The sequence below is a fragment of the Passer domesticus genome, chromosome 2 (assembly GCF_036417665.1).
Source record: "Passer domesticus isolate bPasDom1 chromosome 2, bPasDom1.hap1, whole genome shotgun sequence".
In the NCBI taxonomy this organism is placed as follows: Eukaryota; Metazoa; Chordata; class Aves; order Passeriformes; family Passeridae; genus Passer; species Passer domesticus.
In genome coordinates this window covers 20,013,963-20,025,749 of record NC_087475.1, presented here as the reverse complement: position 1 = coordinate 20,025,749, position 11,787 = coordinate 20,013,963, and the positions used below count along the sequence as shown (strand labels likewise).

At 40.8% G+C, this 11,787-nt stretch overlaps 1 long non-coding RNA gene across 2 annotated transcripts; it reads left to right on the top strand.

Annotated features, from left to right (window-relative positions):
* Positions 1 to 2,632: 2,632 nt before the first annotated feature.
* LOC135293484 (uncharacterized) lies at positions 2,633 to 11,192 on the top strand. 2 transcript variants are annotated; one of them, XR_010355599.1, is made up of 4 exons: positions 2,639 to 3,148; positions 3,652 to 4,070; positions 9,635 to 9,728; positions 11,136 to 11,192. It is a non-coding gene; the product is annotated as an uncharacterized LOC135293484 (long non-coding RNA). The 2 variants fall into 2 exon arrangements; XR_010355598.1 differs by lacking the exon at positions 3,652 to 4,070 and having other exon boundaries at positions 2,633 to 3,148; positions 9,601 to 9,728.
* The last annotated feature ends 595 nt before the right edge of the window (positions 11,193 to 11,787 follow it).

Sequence of the window (11,787 nt, the reverse complement as noted above, 5' to 3'; positions counted from 1 at the left end):
TGCTACAGGCATGTGGAGAGGAGGGAAGGAAAGAAATCTTACAACACTTCAGACATTATCACTTTGAGCTACTCAAATGATCCTGGATTTTAATGACAATAGGTGATTGATGTTACAATGTTTTAGTTAAATGCCTGGGTTATTATGCTGTGAGAATTCATGTCAGCCATAGGTGCATTGTTGCTCTGAGCAGAGCTGCAGTGAATTTCACTCCTCATTAATAAGGTGAATTAGAACAACTTATATCTCCATGCTCTAGAAATGAGGTCACAACAAAAATGTGGCACTAAAATTTGCTTTAAACCATGGAAATTTTATCCCAACTGGCCTGAGGACTAGACCAGGTCTTCAGTGGATGTTGTTTCCTTTTATCATTCTGTTGCATCTGTGGTGTATGATCCACATCTTCCCACCTGTTTGGAGTTTAGATGCTTAGACAAACAGAAAGGGAATGAAGCCCATAGTGTTTACATTTTTCAGGATGGACACTGCCTAGAGTAAACTCCTTGTTAATCACGTAGTCTAAAAAAGGGACACTAAGAAAGGGGACTGGCAGCTCGTGAAAAAAGGTCAAGAAGTCTTGCAGGTTGCCTCCTGTCCAGAGCAGCCTCAGACAGGATGGACAGCTCATCCTCATGAGGAGAAGGAAGCTTGTGGCAGTGCAAAAAGGAGGTCACTCACACTGCCAAGAGGTAGTCTCAACAGGAGAGGTGATCCACTCTCTCTTCTCTGCCTGCATCCCTGAGGTGTTCTGAGGCCAAACTCTCAAAGTCGTGTTTTATAGCTCAGTACAATTGTTCGAGTTGGTACGGCTTCATGTTTAATGATTTCCATTTAATGAAAGTCAGGAAACGTTAAATGTCTGGTTACAGTGCTGTACCTGTGTCTCTTAAGCAATGAAATCAGCATGGACAACTGAGTTCAGCAAATGCTAAAACTTGCTGGATCCACACGGATTTTACTGATATATTTTAAATCATTCAACAGAAAATGCAATTCTCCTGTCTAAATGCATGTCTCAGTCCCTTTGAATCCAGTAATAGGTCTCAAGAAAGTTTTGCTGATGCTGTGATTTCAAAGGTGAGCGTGACTCTACCTCCTGCCCCAATTATCAGCCAGTTTCTTTAATAATTCAAAATCCTTGCTAAAATCCTGACCTTCGAGATTAATAAAATGATCCTTTATAGCCTTTCCAAGTTAGGCCGATTAAACACAGATTTGGCACAGACAACCTGAGAAACTTCAGTAACGTTATTCATTTAGCTAACAGAGTTACCTCCCCTGCTGACGCACTCCCAATTAATGCCAAGAAAGGCATCTGATCCGGTGGAAGGGGACCGCTTGTTCCGTGCTCTCCATTACCCTGGACTTGGTCCCAATTTAGTGATAACATCACTGTGTTTTTTCTAGAGAATTGTAATTATTTTATGGAAGTGAGTAGTGTTCTGTCCAGCTCACAAGCCTTCCCGAGAGGACAGCAGGCCCCAAGCCTGGATGGCAGCAGGTGTTTTGGAGGGAAGCACTCATTAGCTCCCCCAAAAGCACATGAAGAAAGGCGTGGCAATGGGTGCTTAATTTATATTCTGCCACACAAAGATACCTGAGCTGAAGTACTTTATAATTGTAACTGATGGTCTTGCATCTGCTCATCAGCTTTTCCAGACCTGGGCTCTGCTGCAACCAAGCAGAGCCAGCTTAGCTTAACTCTTCCTGGAAGCAGCTCCGATTAATCTGATGCAACTGTACACATGATGATGGGTTTAAAATTAGTTTTTTGTTATGCTAGTGTTTATGAATGCCAGCTGAGTCACTGCAGGCTGAATTTAAACCAGTTTACTAGAGTTCATACCCAAAATTATCGGGGTTTAGCCAAACCAGTTTAAAACTTAGCAGCAGGGCTGGCACTGGCTGAGCAAGTCTTGCTGCAAGGCTGCTGGGGAGGAGAACCATGCTGAAGGACAGAGGATGCTCTGGCCACAGCCAAGATGCCCATTGCCTCTGACACATCCCCAGAGGTAGAGGTGACATGGATGATGGCTGTGCCTGTCCCTGGGAGGAGCAGGAGAGCAGGAGGTCTGATCCCAGGAGGACTTGAAGAAATAGAATCACAGAAACATTTGGGATGGAGAAAATCTCTAAGCTCGTTGAGTCCAACCACTAACCCAGCACTGCCAAGTTCAACACTAAACCATGTCCTTAAAAGCCACATCCACATATCTTTTAAACACCTTCAGGGATAGGGACTCTTATTGGAGTTCTGTCAGTCAGCACCAACTGGGAACTTGTCCCAGCACAGAGCTAAGATGTTATTCCCCTTGCCCAAAGACCAACGTAAGATCAGGAGATAAAAGCTCTATCTCTTGCACTATTTCAGGCAGTTTTTACTGCCCAAACCTTAGTAACTCTGCTTTCAGGATCCAGCCCACATTGGAGAAGGGAGAGAGATCATCCAGCAATGACTGATTTTATAATTTCCAGAATATAAGGTAATATAAAATGATGCCATGCAGAATGAAGTCTGGTTTATGCTCTTGCAATGCTCAACTGGAGGCTTTGTGTAAGATTTCATAAGGAGATGTTGAGAGGCCCCTCCCAAGCCCTGAGCAGAGAGGAGGGTCCCGGTGGGTGCTGTGGGGCATGTCAGGTCTCCCATGGCAGGGAAGATTGGAGGTTTCCAACTCCTGGAAAAGGCTGTGCCTCCATCCAGAGGCCTGCAAGGAGTGTGAGAGCCCATGGCAGGTGGGGACAGAAAGCTGTGCCCGGGGAGGCATCCCAGACTCATGGCAGCACCAGGAGGAGGCGCGGAGGCATGGCAGAGGGAGATCCCACTTCCACAGGGACAGAGGCCCGTGTCTCCTGCCTGGCCTGCTGATGGGGCTTGGGCAGATCCTGGGACTGCTGCTCTGCACAAGGCCAGAAGATGTCCTGGTGCTTTTCTCCTGGATCCTGACACTTTTGGGAAGGGGCTTTAGCTGTCTGCATACTGTTGTCAGAAGGAGATTTGGCTTTTACCACCACAGGCCCCACTTCAAGAACCGAGGAGGGCTTTGTGGGCCCCTGAGGGACACCTCATAGCACCGACAAGCAGGAGATGGAGTCAGGCTCCCCACTGCAGTGCACTGCAGGCTAGGAGGTCAAGAGGCATCAGGTATAAGTTGAAATGGGAGTTTCAGGCTGTGGAAAAACAGAAACTGTCTTCTTATGAGGGAGGCAGTGGAGCGGGTCACCCTGAGTATCTGTGCCATCTCCATCCTCAGGGGGTTTCGAGCCCCAGCTGGTCCAGGCCATAAGCAGCCTGCTCTGGCTCCAGCACTGGCCCTGCTCCAGGAGGTGGGCTGGAGACCTCCCAAGGTACCTCCTAGCCTGAATTACACCATCATCCTATGATAACCAATATGTGTTTTTAAACCAAGACAACTTTGCATGTACAGCACATTATACTTGGCCTTTAGCCCCAATAAGGTCTTGTGGCAGTAAATGATACAAATTATATAAATTATATAGATGAATCAGTTAACCATCATTTCAGTCAGTGTTATTTTCACTCTGACTTTGATTTAAGGAAGGAAGATATTTTCATTTTTGCAATCCTCTGCACTTGAGGGAAACTTTCCAACATACACACTTAAGTAAGTAACCTCTTTTTGACAGTGCTGAGCTCTCATCAGCTGTCTCTTGAAGAGAAATTATTGCCAACTGAGCACTTTGGAAAACTTCTTCCTTTGTTTATCAGCCCACAGAAGACTTTTGGACCCTAACTTTTGGCACATCTCCTAAAGTGTCTCTAACACAGTAGCTTCCATGTGTTCTGAAAAGGTAAATTCTATCCTTACAAGAAAGGAGCATTATTATCACAGTCACAGAGTATGCTGAGTTGGAAGGGACCCACAAAGACCATCAAAGTCCTGGCCCTCTATAGGACAATGCCAAGAGTCACACTTGTCTCTGAAAGCATTAGCAAGCACGTTTTGAACTCTGGTGCTGAGGGAGCCAGTTCCAGTGCCAACCATCACACCTGTGTTATCATCATCCCAAGATCAGAGAGTGGCTGACCCATCAAAAGTCTCACAGTGAGTGAAAATTGATATTTCAAACACAACCATCCTTCTGTTAGTCATAGATTTCGTTAGCAGAGAAGAAAGAACCACCATCCTTTCCAATCAGGTGCAAGTTCTGCTAAAATATAAGGGAATTCATATTAAATATGCGCCTTACTATGTTTATCTAAAATGTAATATTTTGTGTATGTTCTATTTTTAGTCATATCTGTAAAAGAAAAAACATTTTTTTGTTTCCAGCTTTTATTTATATGTCTGTTTTCTTCTCTTTTTGCAGTAAATTAGTCACTAATTTAATCATCTCTAAGATCCATATGCTCGCCCACACCATCCTTCATATGAGCACAATGAGATAAAGATTCTTATTTGCTGCAGTGGGGTATAATTAAACTTTCTAAATTTCAATTATTTCAATTTCTTACCATGAGCAATCACATGGCCTCCTGCAATAAAAGGAGATATTGTTTGCATTTTAAATATTTCAGAATTTTCTACACTCATCTTTTAATTTAGCTTCCAGTCTTTGATAACATGGTTTACTTACATCAAATTAGTAATACACCCCACTGACATGGTTTCTTTTGTTTTGGTTTGGGGTTTTTTCCCTCCTATGGCCATATTGGCAAGTTTCACAGCTGAACAGTATGACAAATACCATATGTTCACCTTCAGGCCACTATGTTATTTGCTGGTAACTGAAATTCCTGCTGCTGTAGTTGCTCTGTGAAATTAGGAGTGACTATGACACTTTCCTTCTTATTACCTTAAGTCATCTTCTGTATCTAGGCAACTTTCTAGAGTCACTGCTCCATGAAATGAATTGAAATATGTGTAGATTCACATTTCACTTTGGTAAAACACAAGCAACATTTGAATTCTGAACAGAAATGAAAAACATTCCAATTGGAAAGTTGCCTGCAAAAAACTCAATACTTTTCTGCCTTTATTCATTTATTTCAGCCTATATTGCTTATGAATCTAATGAAATGCTAGACTAGAGCTCCATTTTGGTATGAAATGACTCAAAGGAGTAGCATAAATGTCCAACTTCATGAACAATATATGACAAATCTGTAGAGCAAATCCTTTGATTAGTTTATCTAGTGGTTTATAACTTTGCTTTTGAATAAACAGGGATTATCAGACTGAGGCGGCAGGAGAGTTTGCTATGAATATTCATGCAAACATGCCTGTCCTAAATCTTGCACAGTTTAATGGAGCTATACCTCTGCCTTGCTTTGATTAATGACTTTTTTAATGAGGTTTTGTTCATTTTTGTTTAAAGTTCCATAGAAAGAGGGCACAGAAGAGCAACTGACCAAATTGCCACTCCATGAAATTCAAAAAAATGGTCAATAGGAACTAAGAGTTCAATAGAAAGGCAGGATTAAGCCTTGTATTTCCTAGTCTTTTTTGAGTCCTGCTTCCCACAGAGAAGGGCTGACCAAGTAAGAGATTTCATGTTTCTTGGTATTTTTAATCTTCTAATAATCAGTGCAGTCCACCCAGATCAAACTTTACTCATTTCTAGGCTAGTCCTGGGCCAAAGGGCTTCATCCCTTGCTGCACTACCTCTAAAGAAACTCCTGCTGGTCCTTCTCCATCCAGAACACCAGCTTTCCCTTCTCCTCTGATTGCAGAAATCCTCCTTAGTGCTTTGGGCTGACCCTTCCTCCTCATGCTTAAATCCTTCATCACTGTAGCCACTCACCTGCAGACATGAAGCAGATCTCTAGTTGGCAGCTGCACTGGAAGTTTACAAAACTTTATTATACACACAGTCTCCCAAGTTAGCAACAGTGCTAATGCTGTAAGGTGAAAAAAGGGGGGGAAATAGACATCAAATTCCAAGTTAGCAAAAGTGTTATTGCCTTAAGAAAATCATTGGCAGGTTTAGTGTGGGATCTTGCCAGGACTTTGCAGGAGCGAGGGGAGAGAGCTAAAGATACAGTTGGATGAAATCTATATGCTTACACAGTAATAACTATTTCAGCCTGAAGTCATAAGGAGGATTTACAAGGTGTTCTTTCACCCAGTAAGACTTTCCAAAAGGAGGTGGATTTGCTCTTTCTACAATACATGAGGAAAATTAGCACCCTAGAGCAGACCCCGTAAAGGTGAAAACAAGAGCTGTCTAGGTAGCAAGAGAGACTTCAGGAGCTCTAGATCTGCTTCCCTCCAGGCAGGGTTATTTTGGGCTAACTAGAGATGCCTTCACACCTGTGAGCCCCCTCCTGGAGTAAGCTTATAGAGAAGCCAGGACAGCTTGTTCCCAAAACAGCAAGCAGGTGTTCTCCATTCGTGGAAGTGTCCAAGAAAAAAATCAGTCACTCAGAAGCAGTGGTGGCACCAACTCTTCCTTGTGGCTTTGTTTGCTTCCTCAGGCACTCCAGACTCCAGTGAGATGCATGACAATTGCAGATGAGGAAGTTTCAATTAAAGTGGGAATTTTGATGAAATCAAAATTAATTCACAGTTGTTGTCCTGAAAACCCCTGGCTTAACTGTTACATATTATTAGTAAAAAACTTGGTCAATCTGTGTTTTGGGTTAGTGTACAGAAAAATGTAGAATGTATAGAAATTGAGAAAATTAGAAAGGGTTTGCCTACAAACAGTGTTCTTTGATGATGATAATTAAATTGTGGTCATTTTGTTTCTTGGTATTGCCAAAATCCAAAGACACTGATTTGCATATTTTGGGACCATCTAGTCCTTGAATCAAGGGCACAGACCAGGAATTTGAATCTAGATTTCTCTTTTCCCTCTCTCCCAGACATACCTATGACCCTTTAACGTTGTAAAGGAGGTATATGAAGTCTTCAAATGAAATTATTTTCTTATGTTCCTGTTGAATACGGAAAATACTGTTAATATCCGTTTTCCAGCTAATAAAGCTGAAACCTTATGAGACTGAGGTGTCAAAAGAAGAGATGTTAGAACAAGCTGGTGTAATTAAGCAGCAGCTTATTTAAAAGAAAACTTGGCTGCAGTTCCACCAAGTATTCTGTAGAAACACAAGAACAAAATGCACAGTGTTATTTTAGAAGAGAACTTAGCATAGCAAAATTCAGTCCTATGTCTAACAAAGGCTCTGTGGCAACAGTGGAAATGATAAACAAGTTTTTCTAGTGTCACTACTGAGTAACACAATGAAACAGTAATCAAAGGAAGTTGTTAAAAAGCAATAGGAACAGGAAGAGCTGCAATACTCACAGATCAACATTGATGCTGTAAAAGAAACTGGTGTTTTCAATCTACTGACACTTTATTGTAGATGCTAGCATAGCCATATCTAAAATAAAAGAACCTGAAACAATTTATTTGTCTTAAAAACCTAAAATTTTTTGTCAAAATTCCTGAAGTGGGGCCTGTTACTGAAATTATGTATCATGAGATGAGAGAATTATGATTAGGGAACAGCAAACCATAGAAAAGCAAGGACTACAGGTAAATACCAAGGTACCATGCTGACAAAAGGCCAGCCAAGTGATGAGTAGAGAGCTGCACTATGAATGCTGTCAAATACATGTCAAATGATGGTAAAGCTCACCTGAAGTGCAATAGAGTGTGAAAAACATCTGGAAAAGAGACCTCACAAAACTAGGTAAACTGGCAATGGAATGACAGATAAAATATGCCAACAAAATTGTATCATGGACAATATTGCTAGTTTAAAAATGCAAAAAAAAAAAGCATTCCTAATGCATTCTTAATGTATCCCTAAGAATTAGGGATGGAAAGAGCCTTCAAAAAATTCACCAAAGTACTCTTTAGCTGCAGCAATGGTCAAAGTGTGCCTGGATGTCTAAATGAGAATATAAGCAATAATAAAATTAATTCTACATTGTAGATGTAGCATACTGTATTGCACATGCGTAAGGTTTCTTGAAGCATAATGTGTGGGTGCATGGGTGGGAGTGCAGAAGTACATACATGCACTGACATAAAATATTCACCTATCTACAGAGCTGAATTTTTAGAAGCAATAATATTTAATACAATAATCCTATGATTCAGATGTTCTGTGCAGTCTTGGGGTGTCATTGCCCTGAAGTGCCAATGTTTCAGCTATTCAGTCTGTACACATATGCTCACAGAAACATGTACATGCAAATTTCTGATATACATATTAAAATATTCTCTCTTGTTTCACTGTTTTTTATAACATTTTTCTTGCTTGTGGACTCCTTACAGAAATGATTAGAAGTAATGCAAGTTTTTCATAGGAGTATAAACTGAATAGGCAGGGACACCTTTTTTCACAGAGAAGCTGAAGAAGTGTATGAAAGATGTGAAATCAGGGTACAGAGAAAGGCAGTCAGGTGATTTTTTTAAGGAGATGCTTGATGAACCTAAAATACCAAAAAAACTCAAAAAACCAACAAAAACATACAAAGGTGCTCTTGTATTTATCACTGGCAGAGTAAATTTACTATCATATGTGGAACCTACTGCCATATGATAACCACCAAGCCCAAGATTCTCTGGCAGTTAGGCGTATCAATGACAAAAATGTTGAACCATCAAGTAAAAAAGAAATTAATGGAATTAATGGAGACAATGAAGCTTACAATTATACACCCTGCAGCAGCCAGGCTTTCTACAGTGTTTTTGGAGTGATTTGAGGCACCTGAAAATACAAATAAGCATTGGATTGATGGATAACTGTGATTTAGTAAGGTAATGCCACAGATCTCAGTGTGTTGCACTCCTGTAAATTAAGGTGATCTTAGTAACTTTGATGACTGCATTTCCATTGCTCTTTGATAGCAATAGCTCATGTTACGTCCCAACGAGTGATCTTTTAGCCTCCAGTAAACCTCAAAACCTACTTTTCCATTAAGAATTATAGATTTTTTGGTGCCTTAAAGTAGAAGTTGAGCTCAATGTGAGATTGTGTCCTGCAAGATTGTTAACAGTTAGCAATGAGGGAGTAAATTCTGGGTAAGTAGTGCTGTTTCTGTTGCCCTAAAATTGAAAATCATTCAATCTGACCAAAGACAATTGAATATCCATTTTTTCCTGATTCCTGAAATGTGTTGAGTTATATGATTTCCTTTAATGCAGTTTTTTTTTTAAGCTCATCTATAGTTTAGCTCAATTTTAATACTCAAATAGAATCACAGTAAAGTACAATGTCATGTATAGAATTTTAAACTGAGGCACAAATCTATGAAGGCCATTTAAGTATTTGCTATAATGCTATACCAGGAATGGGATTTTTCCTTAGAAAATTCCCCTTCCTTGATAAAAAGAAAAATAATGTCTCTTGTGTGTCTCTATAGTCTTTTGTCATACTAGTTTTTACTACAATTGTTACTGAATTTGCAAATGCTAAAATGTTAAAACTGGGCATTCACAAGCAAATGCTCTCCAGTTATTTATAACACTTGGGTATGAAATAAGTCAAATCTCCTGAAGTGTCCAACATGCTCAGTAACAGCAAGTGGCAAAAATGGAGGAAAGTCCTCTGTCCAGACAGGCCTTTCAAAATAATTAATCTTTTTTTTTCTCATTTTGTGTGTTAAATCTGTAATCCAGACTGGCTGATTTATGGGCGGTTACCTCTTTTCAGCATGTCTGATTAAGTAATTTGATGTTCCTCTGCCTGGGCAGTATGGAGACTGACAGTGCCTGCTGTGTCCTGTGTGAACAGTTCTTAGGACCAGGTAAGCCTGGCAGTGACAACTTTCATTATGATGAGGGAAATACTTGGGAGAGGGCTGGTGGCTATGATCCAGTGGTATGTATGGTGGGATTGCTGGCTTTTCCTCCCTCTTCCACTCTTGAACTTGCTGGGCAATTTTGTCTGTAGCTGCCTAAAGAAACGAGACGGAGCTGGTGAAAATTAGTGGCCTAACAGAGGACAAAGAGCTTGCAAATATCTTCATATAACCAACAACCTGGTGTTTCTGGTTCGGGTATTATTTCAGTTTCAGTAGAAAATAGGCAATCGTCTCAGGGAAATCTAAAAATGGATCTTAAGTTTAGACACTGAAGTCAAACAGCTACACTTCACAGACAAACAAGAAAACAGCCTTCATTTGCTCACTGCTCATGGCACTTCCTTTCCCTTTCCCTTTCCCTTTCCCTTTCCTTTCCCTTTCCCTTTCCCTTTCCCTTTCCCTTTCCCTTTCCCTTTCCCTTTCCCTTTCCCTTTCCCTTTCCCTTTCCCTTTCCCTTTCCCTTTCCCTTTCCCTTTCCCCTTCCCTTTCCCTTTCCCTTTCTCTCCCTGTTTAAATAAAAGAGGCTAAGAGCACCTTTAACTGATTCTACCCCAAAATGTTTTGCATAAATTGCTCAGAAAAGAAGGCAGAACTTTGCTTTCTCTGTACCTAATCCCTTGGTAGGTTGTTTTTTTTTTCTCATCTGGAGTGAAATAATTGATGTCAGGGGCATTCTTTCTACCAGCATCCTCGCCTCCCTCCTACTGCCCCACTCTAATTGCCTACATGCTGCTGCCTTCTCTCAGACTGCTACCAAGACGAGAGGAGAGCCAGAACCAACCAGAAGAGAAGCTTTGAAGTATGTTGGGCATATTTTTTCCCATTCAGTAGCATGTTCACCTCCTCCCTACATCTCTGCTCGGGGTCCCTTTCCAAAGGTAGCACTGATACCTTTGCATCCTGACCCTGTAATACTAATTCAGAAAAATCCAAAATGATCAAACAGTCAAATCATTCCATGAGGAAAGTTCTTGCAAGCACAAGTGTCAGCATACACAAGGCTGGAGGCAGGAGATCCCCATTCCCATCCATTTCCTCCTGGGCACAACAAGCAGAACTGTTCCTGAGAACAGCTTCTGATTTCAAGAACTGGAAGTGATCAGATCCTAATAACAACCATGCTGTTCATACACACATTGCTTAATTTTCTTTCTTAACTGAATCAAAGCTACTTTTGCATAGTGCAGGGTTTCATTGTAAAAGGTTCACGTTGTTCCTGAATTGTTTCCCTGTGTGTTAGAGCTTTGCTGCAATCACTGGAGATTGCCCCAGAGAAGGAGCAGGGTGAGCTCAATCAGTGCGGTACATAGGAAACAGCACACTAATTTATCCTTGTTCTTTTCATCTTAGATATTCTGGGCTGTAGAAATAAGATCCAAGAACTTCAAAAACATGCCTGTAAAACCTGGCAGCTCTCTACAGGTGCACACGGGCACTGAAGGGAGAGCCATGTTAATTTTCTTTGTATTTGTTTGAGGACTACTTTTTATTCACTAAGGAATCCTTAACATTGTGTTCTTTTATTTTTCTGCATTTGAATGTATATATTAATGTTGCCTTAGAGTTTTGTTCCTAATTGTAAGAGTGGGCTCACTGGTATGCTATTTGCCATTTTGGTTCCTATTTTCATTGTGAATCAGCAGCAGATATCTATATTTACAGGCTGAAAGTGAGTTATAACTCTCTCCATTATTGTAAAATATAGTTTTACCTTTTTTTTGTTTCCTCTCAGCAGCAGTAAGCTCTTTAAAACAGACTTTCTTTTTCACCATCAAAATAACACACTGTGTACACTGCAGTTATTAATCACAGCCTATCACTGAAAATACTATTTGGAGGGTGAGGCAGGTGTTCTATGTCATGTAGATATTCAGATTTCCCCCCTCTCTCATGAGTAAATACTCATTTTCAGGAAAATGCTCTGAATTGTTAATATCCGGTGTGCCAGCCTCAGAGAGGCTTTAGCAGCCAGAGTTGAGCAAGCTGGGTAAGCAGCAGGAGA